General features: G+C 33.4%; 1 protein-coding gene and 1 long non-coding RNA gene across 4 annotated transcripts in view; both read right to left on the bottom strand.

Moving 5' to 3' along the window:
• LOC122633033 overlaps positions 1-12,500 on the bottom strand; it is a 145,718-nt gene that overhangs the window by 104,760 nt on the left and 28,458 nt on the right. The window contains exon 1 of one of the 3 annotated variants that reach the window (XM_043820496.1): positions 1,624-2,598. The exons of the other annotated variants lie outside the window; for them this stretch is intronic. The gene's annotated coding sequence lies outside the window, so the exon portion shown is untranslated. Of the gene's footprint in view, positions 1-1,623; positions 2,599-12,500 lie in introns of those variants that run through there. 3 annotated transcript variants of the gene reach the window in all.
• Positions 2,663-7,305, bottom strand: LOC122633082. The gene is made up of 2 exons (XR_006328021.1): positions 7,054-7,305; positions 2,663-2,831 (listed from the first exon to the last, which is right to left on the bottom strand). It is a non-coding gene; the product is annotated as an uncharacterized LOC122633082 (long non-coding RNA).

Here is a 12,500-nt window from a genome sequence, read left to right as displayed (position 1 = left end):
TTTTTCCTTTTTTTCTTCTCTTGTTTCTCTTCTTCTTGTTTCTTTTTCATTTTTGTTTTTTATCCCTTCATCTTTTCTTTTTTCCTCTGTAGTCCAAGGGCAGGTATTTAATCATCGATTTGTTTAACATTTTATCCGATAGCTTCGATACTTATATATAGTTTTATTAATATATAATTTATATATAGTTTTATCAATAGGTATTAATCTTTATTTAATTTAAAATCTTTATATATATATATATATGATGGGTAATAATAGTAATAATAGAAATAATAATATTAATATTATATATATAATATTATATATATATATATGTATATATAATACGTCAGTATCTTTCTGTATAGTTATTAATAGCTTTTATTAATAGATAGAATGTAATTATGATATATTTTAAAATATCTTCGTATATGTTTGTTAATAACAACAACAACGACGACGACGACGACGACAATAATAATAATAATAATAATAATAATAATAATAATAATAATAATAATAATAATAATAATAATAATAATAATAATAATAATAATAATAATTGGATTCAATTTCGTTCACATCAATTGGCTTTTCCGACTTTCAATATCATGCACCAATCGATAATAATAATGATGAGAGAGAAATGAGAGAGAGAGAGAAAGAGAGAGAAAGAGAAAGGGAGATATTAATTTGAAATATTTAATATCTTTCTCATATCAACGTTTAACTCCTCGTTCAGATTTTTCTCATTTTTCCTTAATATCAAATTGTGTACCAAACGAGCATTACGCCTCAAGATGTTCATCTATCCGAAAGAAAAGAGATCAGAGTCCGCGTTAGAAAAGTAAAAGTAGGTCGAAACTGCTCGTCACTCGACCAGCTGGAAGATTGCCCGAGGCTGCACGGAGCTTCACCACTTAAGATTCCTCGGCATCCTCCGTTCGATCTGAGATTTAACTTACGCTTAACTACCACCTATTCGTTTCGATAACGAACGAACAGTGTTAATACCACGAAAACATGTAGATATTTGTATACGTGTAACGAATAACGAAAAAAAATATATATGTATGTATGTATGTATGTATGTACGTAAGTATGTACGTATATGTAATAAAAATAAAATAAGAAAAGAAAAGAAATACATTTATAAATATATATATATATATAATGAATACACATACATACGCTACAATTAGTGTCCGTGTATATATATGAAATTAATTATACGGTGCACTGAAAAAGAATAAACATAAAAAATTAAAGTTCCTTTCTTTTCTACTGAACGATGTAAAAAGGTAGGTTCTTCTTTTCGCTCGTTCTTTGAAAAGAAAAGAACATTTACTTGGCTCCTTTTGGCGAGGGCCTTTTTTATTGTAGAAAAGTAAAAAAGGAAAAGAAAAGAAAAACAAAGGAAAGAAAATAAGAAAAAAGTAGAAATGAAAAAGTCATGCCAGACGTCGAACAAACGAAGCAGACGACGTACGGGTCGACGGTCGCACGAACGAGAGAACGCAAACGAGAAGAAAACGAGAGGATTTCTCTCTCTCTCTCTCTCTCTCTCTCTCTCTCTCTCTCTCTCTCTTTTCTCAAGTATTTTTCATTAAATTCTATTACTCGTAAAGGAGTTATTCTCACCTTATACGGTCGGTGTTCCTCCCACACCCCTCTCTTTCCCATTTCGGTCCAATTTCGAACATCCTTTGTGAATTGGTCGGAGCACAGGAAAAAAAATAAAGAAATCCTCCTTCCTCCGATACGTAAAACGTATGAGATCTTGAATGATCTCTTATTTCGTCCATTTAGTATCATCTTCGAGATAATCAAGAGTCGAAAGTAAAATCTCCGTTGTAATTCGACTCGTTTTTCGACTCTTTGAATCGTTCCTATACCTAAGTTCGAACGAATTCATGCTATTGAAATACTCAAGTCCTTCTTTGTCGTCTTCCATTATTCTTCTTATTCTTCTTATTCTTATCTTTATATTTCTCCCTCTTCGTTTTCTTCCACTTCGTCGTTATTCAATATTCGTCGATATTAATCGATAATAAAAAAAATTCACACGATTTATTGTATTCCTTCCTTCGTTTTAAATTCTTCGTTGAAAGTGAAAGAGGGAGAAAGAGAAAAGAAAAGAAATAAAAGGTAACCACGGAAGAAACAATTCACCAGTGTCCTTTGATATTTCCGTCTTTCTTATTTCTATCTTTCTATCTTTCTATCTTTCTTTCTTTATTTCTTTCTTTCTTTCTTTCTTTCTTTCTATATTTATTTATTTATTTATTTATTTATTTCTCCGTTAAATCCAGCTAAATCTTCCACGTCAACACAATCCTCGTACCGAGTCGTAAACTTCGAACGAACGATATAGCTGCCGCTTATATTTTATCGTTGATTTTTTCGAAATACCTTCGTCGCGTTTTCCACCTTCCACCTTTTCAGATTCGACAAATTTATCGCCATACAAGGCGTATAACAAGAGCACACACGAACTAACAACGAAGAAAAATATATCAAGGACATTCATCCTGAATAGCTATGATATTAAGAGTTTTCTTCTTAATACCTTTTCTTTCGTTTTCTTTCTTTCTCTCTTCTCTCTCTCTCTCTCTTTTTTCTCGTCTTTCTTTTCTTTGTTCTTTTTTCTTCCTTTCTTCCTTTCTTCTTTCCTTCCTTCCTTCCTTTCTTCCTTTCTTCCTTCTATCTTCTTCTCTTTTTTCTTGTTTTTCAATTTTCACTTCGCTCCATAAGACGAACGTCCACTTTGATAAAAGTTTTTTACGCTTAATGGAGAAAGTCAACACTTTCTTTCGCTTTTCTTTACGAACGAACGTTTATAGTTTAACCTAAGGACGAAGGAAAGTAATAGAAAGGTAGATAGGGAAGAAAGAAATGGTAATAAGTTTTTCATTTTACGGAATGAATGTTACAAGTTCGCTCGAGAACACGCAAATCTTTCTTTTTTTTTTCTTTTTTCTTTTTTCTTTTTCTTATTCCTCCTCTTTCTCCTTCATCTTTCTCGTCATCTTACTTGACGTTTACGAAATAATAATAATAATAATAATAATAATAATAATAATAATAATAATAATAATAATAATAATAATAATAATAATAATAATAATAATAATAATAATAATAGTAATGATAAAAAATTAAATCAAATGAAATCAAATGAAATCAAATAAAAGGAGAAGAAGGAAAAGAAGAAGGAGGGCAAAAAAAAGAGAGAAAGGAAAGCCGAACGAACAATTTTTTTTCAATGAAATTAACCTACGATAGAAATATTGATTTCGAATCAAACTTATTTCACCAATCGAACAATTTTTTGTAACTACTATGATTGATCCGTGACGAACGAAAAAAAAAAAAAAGAGGAGAAAAGGGAAAAGATAAGAAACGAGAAATACACGTTGTATACGTGTCGTCTTTTCTTTCTGTTATCTTAGTGATTACGCGTAACCAGCATCTTCACCGAGAAGAAGGAAAGAAAATAAAGAAAAAAGATGAATTTCCACGAGACCTTTCTCCGTCGTCGGATTTATAATCTTTTTTTTTTATCTTTTTTTTTTTTTCTTTTCTTTCTTTCTTTCTTTTTTTTTTTTTCTTTTCTTTTAGTACGGCTTTCACCGAGCTGATCTCTAAATTTCTACGAGGCGAAACCCATCGCTTTTGAAAATGCGTAAAAATTTCTTTAATTATGTAATTTTGCTCTAATTTGATGTAATTAAAATATGACGTGTAATTAAATGAAGAAAAAAAGTCGAAAGTAAAACGTCCGAAAGAGAATTTTTTTGGAAGAAGAAAAAATATGGGAATAAAAGTTGAAAATACATATAATATAATGTGATCGTTTTGACATTATTATTCTAATAAAATGTAATTAAAATGTGACACGGGTAATTAAATGAAAAAATAAATAAATAAATAAATCGAAAGTAAAAAGCGTCCGAAAGAGAAATTTTTTAAGAGAATTTTTCATATTAAAAATATATGAAAATAAATAAAAAATATAATTATATAATATAAAAAATAATATAATAAAAATAAACAAAGTTATATAAAAATAAAAGCAGATATGTATATGTACACGCACGCATCCACACACATATATACATATATAGTCGTCCTGGCGCTATCTCTAAAGTCATTTATTTCGATATCCACGAACATCGTTTTAGCAAGGCGACTACTGCTTTCCGATAACGAAATATCCTGGTACGAGGAAGAAACGATGAAGTTAAATAAAAAGCGGAAGAGCGAACGTCGTAGACCAAGTCGGAGATTCCACCATTTTATTACACAATTTTCTGCGAAGACTTACGAGCATCTTCCTTGTCCTGATAATATTTTTTTCTTTTTTAATTTCATTTTTTAACTTCGTTTCGTTCGAGAAAAAGTAATTCTTTTTTATTCTCTATTATGACATATATATATATATATATATATATATATATATATATATACACAAATTTCTATCATTTAAATAATATATAATAATAAATAAATAAATATGTATATAAATATTAATTAAATACTTCAAATAGAAAGCACAAATATAAAACGCGAATCGTAAATATTCCTCGTAAAAATTAACTTTAATAAGATTTATTCAATTTGATGAAAATCGATAAGGACTCTCGCTCCTGTTTTTCTTTCTCGTTTTTTAAGAACTTTGAAAAAAGAGAAAGAAGAGCAAAATAAGAGAAAAAAGAAAAAAGAAAAAAATGTGCGGGCGCCCGTTAATAATAATCACGTATACTGTTACGCTATAGTTGTAACATCAACTCGCAACTTAAGAAAGGTAAAGGTGTTTGAAGTGGACTCGAGTAAAGTAGAAGAGGGTTATACTCGTGGTATGAAAGTGATCTAGAGAAGGAAACGAAAAGGGGATAAACGTAGAAGAGAAAACGAGAGAGAGAGAGAGAGAGAGAGAGAGAGAGAGAGAGAGAGAGAAAAAAGAGAAAGAAAGAGAAAAAGAAAGTAATGTACGATAGGTGATAGATTTTTCGAGCTGACGTTCGCTATCCTAAACGAAGAACGATCGATCTCGAAGGGTTTAAGAGAAACGTGCTAACGAGTGTTATATACTTTGTGAAACTAGAGTTTTTTATTTTTATTTTTTTCCCTTTTCTCTTTTCAGTAGTTTAACGAGCATTACTGACCAGACCAAAGCAAAATTCAATAAGTCAAACGTTATAAGAAAAGAAGCGATAAGCGATAAGAAATTCTGGATAAGTTTTATCGTGAAAATTTTGTATTTTCCGGTTAATGGGAAAACAGCTTTGGATTCGAGAAAATTCGAAGTGGTGTAACGGTACATACGATCGATCGGGGACCGTGAATACGGTCGTATTCATAGAATTCACAAGTAGGTAATACCTCTCAAAACCCCATGTGTTTCGACTATAATAACGACGAAGGATGTATATGTACATATATATATATATATGTGTGTGTGTATATACATATATATGCACATACGTACATATATATATATATATATATATATATATACTCTAACAATGATTAAAAAATGATATATCGTTTGACGATGAAGTAACGATAAAGGGACGTGGATAAAGTCTTGGGAGTTGTGGGGGTAAGGTCGAAAAGGTGCAAGTGAGGTCGTTGTCCTCGAAAAGCCGCACTCTGCCTTGCCAACCCACAAAACTTCCCATACTTGCTGTTAATTTTCCGTGGTTTCTTCCTCTTGTATGAATAAATAACTAAATAAAAAAATAAATAAATAAGTAAATACAAAGCGAGAGTAATAAATCTAAATCGACGTGAATATTTTCTTTTTTTTTTTTTTTTTTTTCATCGATCCTAACCCCTCAAGATTATTTTTCAAAACTACATTTGCGTGAATTCTCCCATTCCATCGGGCAAGAGAAAATATCTTTTCTTTTTCTTTTTATTTATTTATTTATTTTTTTTTTTTTTTTAATTTTTAAACCACTGAATCTATTTCAAGATGAGGCAATATCGATTATATTCTCCCACTCCTACTTTTACTTTTTTTCTCTCCTTTTTTTTTCTTTTCTCTTCTTTTCTTTTTTTTTTTTTTTTTCTTTTCTTTCATTCGTTTTTCTTTCGACAAAACAACGAATCAAGATTTGAAAAATTCCTTTGGAAACGACCGAAAACGAACAACGTCGCAATATTCGTTTTTGATTTTCCGACGGTAGAAATTTTAACGTAAACGAAGGAAACGATCGCGCCATCGCAGACTCGAGAGCAAACAAGGAAGGCCAGGGGTTATTGTCCTCGTTGCTTTTGCATAGCTTATGTTTCATAGTCGTGTGGCTATGCTCAATGTTTTCCACGCGTCTTTTGTTAAATTTCCTCTCTCTACTTCTTTAAATAATAAACCCATATATATATATATATATATATATATATATATATATACATTTACATATAGAAGATCTAATTAAAGAATTAAAAAGAAAAAAGAAAAAAAGAGAAAGAAGCTTATCCATTTAGTAAGAATGATATCGATACATCTTCACGTGAGCATGGTCACGTTCATTCATCGTGCGTTTATGAGCATGAGGGTCGAGGAAAAAAAATGAAAAACAAAGATAAAAAATAACAGAGAAAGAAAAAAAAAAAGAAAGTAAGAACGAACGAAATATGGAATTAAATAAGTGGCCATGACGAGTTCCTTGATAGAGGGAAGGTTGGTAAATAATAAAAAAGTAGTAAGCGACGGTACCGGTCAGCCAAGGCTCGGCACGATGCTCCTACTACGCGCGCATACTTCCACGCACACGTACACACGCCCGTGCACGCACGCACTCACTCACTCACGCACACGCAGCACACACACGGAAGTACACAGTTAACGAGCTTGCACATACACAAAACGCACCAATCACTCGATACCTCGCAATCTCTATTTCACTCATATACTTAAATAAAGATTCACATATACATATATACTTGTTTATATGCAATTACGCATACATACATACATACATACATTCATACATTCATACATGCATACATTCATTCATACATATATACATACATTCATTCATACATATATACATATATACATACATGTATATATATATACATATATATTTTTTCTTTTTCTTCCTTTTCCCTCCCTTTTTTTTCTTTTTTAAATCTTCCTTTAAATTTCGTATCTTTTCACAATTAAAGCGTCCATCGTTGATATTGAAAAATTTAATTAGTCGAAAGAAACGTTTCGGCGTGCACAGGAAACGAGAGGAGCCGCGTGCGTCTTTTTAGATGCCGGTCCCGACGTTGACTGCACCATCGGCCAAACTCTATCGCGTTCCACCACCATCGTCGTCACCACCTTCTCCTCCACCACCACCACCACCACCACCACCACCACTAACGCCGCCACCACCAGCCGCCACCGCCGCCGCCGCCGCCGCCGCCGCCGCCGCCGCCGCTGCTGCTGCTGCTGCTGCTGCCGCCGGCTCGCGTCGTCTATCGATTTTTCCGCGCAGCCTCCGCGGCCGGAGCACAGCCAACGTCTACCGCTTAGGACTACTAACAATCGGTTTCAGCCTTCATCTCCTCGTTTCCTTCTCCTCTCGTCTTATCCATTGTCCTATCTCATTTTTTAATATTTTGTTATTCTTACTCGACTTCGACTTGACTCATATTTGACGTCTCCTTTATATAAGAATTCAAACTTTTAGATAAATCTTTTAGAATTTTTCGTTGAAGTATCTATTTACGATTATTATTTGTTGAAAAGTAGATTATTAATATCTCGTACGTTCTTTAAAAAATATTCTAGATATATATATATATATATATATATAAATATATATATGTGTGTGTATGTATGTATGTATGTATTTATGTGCGTATGTATGTATATGTGTAGAAACGATTTTTATTGTTTTAATCCTTATAATCCTATTGAATAAAATTCAACTTTCGTTCTAATTTCTCCGACAGACTCTGACGATTCTTATCGCGTATTCCAACGTAGATCACTATGTCTAGGTTTTCTTTCTTTTTTTACGTTTTTGTTTCATAACTACAACGTCTTGAGTTAGAAAAATCATTGAAAATTTTTGATTAGTCGTATATACCGAGGAACGTATGTATATCGATTCGGATGAACGTTGGAAAATCAATTCGAGCAAATTTGAACTGGCCAGTCGGTCGTCTATGTTCTCATTCGATAGGACCCTTCTTCTCCCTACTTCTGTTCCTGCTTTGTCCCATCCTATGCCATCGTTACTTCCTTAGGCTTTTCGTCAAAGCTCATATCGCGATAACTTTCGGACATTTACTTTGGCCTAGGACGTAACGTTACCGGCCATAAACTTATGAAAACCGGGAACAGGGATATTTGTGGTCGACTTTTAAGCTCATTCTCGGAAACTCTAATGCCACAACCTTGTAACAGACTTTCAGGATTTAATCCTTTACTAGCACTAACACCGACAAAAGTTAGCCAAGATCCGATCACATAGGCAACTATCTTAATACCTCTTTTGGTGACAGAGTACGGTATTTACGGCTTCTTGCTTTACGACAGTAAAGTTTTAAACATTGTTCAGTCTGCCAATTATGCGTAGGAAAAGGGAGTTCTTTTAATAAGACACTTTTACCTTGATCCCTTTATTTTTAGATGATACGTGGAAAAATAATTTTTCATTCTTTTTTTCTTTTTTTTGGAATTTTCTCTCTCCCGAGCAAAAAAAAAGAAGAAGAAGAAGGAAGAAAAAACGATTACGATCGATCATGGGATAATTAAACGATTAGAAATCCCTTATGGAGTATCTACCAAACTACCATCACCAACAATAACAACCCTCTACGATCCCTCGACTACTTGTCAAATCTGTTCGTAATCCACATAATCGGTGCGGATTTATTAACCTGAATTTCCCAGTGGTATCTAAAACGACATTGATAACGTTTCTATCTTCCATCGATAAATAGAAACGTCATGTCTTTCACTGGTATATATTCTGACTAGACAGTTTCGATGCCATGACTTAGATCGATGTCACGTAGAAACGTAGACGGAGGCCCAACGGAATATATCTATCTCTAGCTAGCTAACTATCTACGTACGTAACGTTACGAATACAATGATAGGCAACGTCGGCCCTACATCCCTTTCCCTTCCCGTTCCTCAGCTCACTTCACCTTACGTTTTCACGAATAGTATCCTCTACTCACCCTCTTCGTCCCGCCTATATCTGAGAAACAATCGAGAGAATCTCGTTTTCCCCCAAAGGTAGAGAGCTCAGTTTGATTTTCCTCTTGAGGCTTTACCGTTCGCTCGGAGTAACAGGGACTGTTGTTTCCTTTCGGCCAGACCCAACGAAAACTAGAGAATCTAAGCTCCGAGTGAATTTACGTAAGTTATTCACCACCTCCTTTTTCTACCTCATCCATCTTTTCATCCTCCACCATCTTCCTTCTTCTATCTTCTGGTCTTTTTTTCTTCTTCTTCTTCTTCTTCCTTTTCTTCTTTCTCTATCTCATTGTATCGTAGTACAGACTCGATACAACGATCGAGAATAAATTGCGGATACAACGGATATAATCAATGGAAAGACAAATAAATCTCTAAAGTATATTTGCGATCATGGACGACGAGGAGTTATTACTAGGTATCGATCGAAGGAACTAAGGGAGGATCGTGTAAGAAACGATTATCAGATATTTCGATGTCCCGATTTGATATAAGAGAGAAATCGAGATAGAACGAAGAAGAAATCGTTCGTGACTATCGAATCGATCCTATCTAATGAACCGTAGATAGATATCTCTATCTCGCTTTCTCTCTCTCTCTCTCTCTCTCTCTCTTTTGACCGTGATGGTAGAAACGTTGGTAGTGGTGGGTTAGTCAGTGCAGATTCTGGGTTCGTTCGTTAGCGAAACGGCCGGGGTGTCGGCTTCCTCTCTGGCTTTGAGAAAGCCGACAAAAAAGGACCTCGAGTAGAAAAAAAGGGAGAAAAGAGAGAGAGATAGAGAGAGAATGAAAAAAAAGGAAGGATACAAAAAGGGAAATGGGACGTCTTGGAGCTTTTTTACCTTAACAACGAAATCCTTGAGAAAAAATTTCTAAACTCTACGTGTGTAAGTATATCTATGCCGTTAAGAAACTGTTCAGCCGAGAGGAGACGTGCGAACCACGAAAGGGTGGTAGTTTGCGTTACGCTTCGAAGGATTTCTCTTACAGAGTGAAAGAGAGAGAGAGAGAGAGAGAGAGAGAGAGAGAGAGAGAGAGAGAGAGAGAGAGGAGAATTCGAGGAAATCGTGAGTGAGATGCTCCGGCCCATCTTATCGGTATTTACGCGAACTAACTCGCTTAACGTTTGAACCGAAAACGAGTTAGCATGAATTACGAGCTGATTTCGCGTCTTTTGACATTTCGAAATGAAACGATGATATCCTTCTAAAGTAAGGCACACACACACACATATTGGTAGACATGGATGTACGAACTTTGACTGGTAGATATATATTATATATGTTATATATATAATATATAATTTGATTATATATATATATATATATTATATATAATTTATATATACATATAGTCAAAATTTCTAATTGAAGATTCGAAACGAATTTCAACTTTTTATCGCGTACTCATTAATTTCTATCAAAGATTAATTTCAATCATATAATATACGATTTAAATTTGAACGTAATCGTTTTCGAATTCAGCAGTCACGATATAATAACTTTTATTACGATTGCAAAAAGGAAGAAAGAAAAAGAAGAAAATTTCAATAATAATTATACGTTATTAAGGATCGTTAGTTAGTGTTTTTCCGTAATCGATCCTTGATATTGTCAGGTTTAAAAAGTTCAACGAGGAAATGGGATGGATGAAAGGTCAAGAAAAAGGGAATGCAAACGATTCGTCGACTGGCAAACCGCTTCAGAGAAATTACAGCTTCGACATCGTCAAGCTTCTCGAGCGAACGAAACTCTAATATATATATATATATATATATATATATATATATATATATATATATATGTATCTTCCTCTCCTTTTCTTTCCTTTCTTTATTTCATTCATTCTTTCGTTCTCTCGCAAGAATAATTTCTACCTTTGGAAAAATATAACTACCACTATGACAACGACAACGACGACGACGACGACGACGACGACGTAGACGGAAGAATAAGACTAAAGAAATATCCAGTACCTGTGTATTTACGTGGACGAGTACTGTGTAAAAAAAAAAAAAAAGAAAGAAGAAAGATATTTTCATCTCGGCGCGTAAGTTATTACCTCGAAGTGCCGTTTGATGATAGACCTGGGGAACTCCTTTCGTTTGACTAGCAAATTTTTTCCTTTTCTTTTCTTTTTCTCTTCATTTTTTTTTCATCTTACTTTTTCTTCTTCTCTGTTTTTGTTTCTTTCGAACGACAAAGAACGAATCTACATAGAAGGAATATTTTGATAAACGAAGTAAAAAAAAATAATAATAATATAATAATGTTGATAATAATTAATGATAGTAACAATAATTAATAATAACGATAGTGATAATAATAATTAATAATTGTAATAATAATAATAATAATAATAATAATAATAATAATGATAATGATAATGATAATGGAAACGTATAAATGGTTAGTTGGAAATATAATATATAATATTTATTGAAATTGCATATCGACATAGTAAAGCAAAAAGAAAAGGAAGAGGAAGAAAAAAGAAAAAAGAAAAAAAGAAATCGCCTTAAATCTTTAGCTCTTTGTTATTCTCATCCGGTCCGTCTAAGAATAGATGACTCTACTTAAATCGCAGTAGTGGCACTCGATCTATGGTCAGACAATAAGGAAACTATCGCTGACGTTAGCTTGTCTTACGTTCGTGTCTTCGCTAAAGGTGATTGTGAAAAGTGATGGTTAAAAAGAAATAAGAAATCTACAGGAGAAAAAAAAGAAAAAGAAAAAGAGAGAGAGAGAGAGAGAGAGAGAGAGAGAGATCATCGTCAAAATTTATTTTCTCCAAGATACTATCGACGAAATTATTTATGATTCATGATTTACGATTTTTTCCCTCCTCTCGTATAGAAGATAATCTTTGTTTAATGGACGATCGAAAAACTATTTTCTCGAAAAGTTTCGAGAGTATCGATAAGAATGCATTTAACGAGTTACCGTTCTCAAAAATCAACGGACTTATGTTAGTACTGAAAAGTTTGCTTTTCTTCTTCTCGAAATGGAACTTCCGTTCGTTCTTTCGTCGCGAGCTTCGTTTCGGGATAATAACATTTTGTTGTCTTGAAAAATACACAGACAGAAGAAAGACAGAGAGAAAGAGATAGAGAGATAGACAGAAAAAAAAAACGAGAAAGAGAGAAAGAAAGAGAAAGACGAGGAAAGAGATCGAAGAAAATCCTTGAAACGTTGACTCTCGAAAAACGCAGATTCTCGACAGAAATATATAAACGTAGAGAAAAAGAGAGAGGGAGGTAGAGAGAGAGAGAGAGAGAGAGAGAGAGAGAAAGAGAGAGAGAGAGAGA

Source organism: Vespula pensylvanica, chromosome 1, assembly GCF_014466175.1.
Source record: "Vespula pensylvanica isolate Volc-1 chromosome 1, ASM1446617v1, whole genome shotgun sequence".
Taxonomy (NCBI): Eukaryota; Metazoa; Arthropoda; class Insecta; order Hymenoptera; family Vespidae; genus Vespula; species Vespula pensylvanica.
The sequence above is the reverse complement of the archived record's forward strand: the minus strand, read 5'-3'. Positions and strand labels throughout refer to the sequence as shown.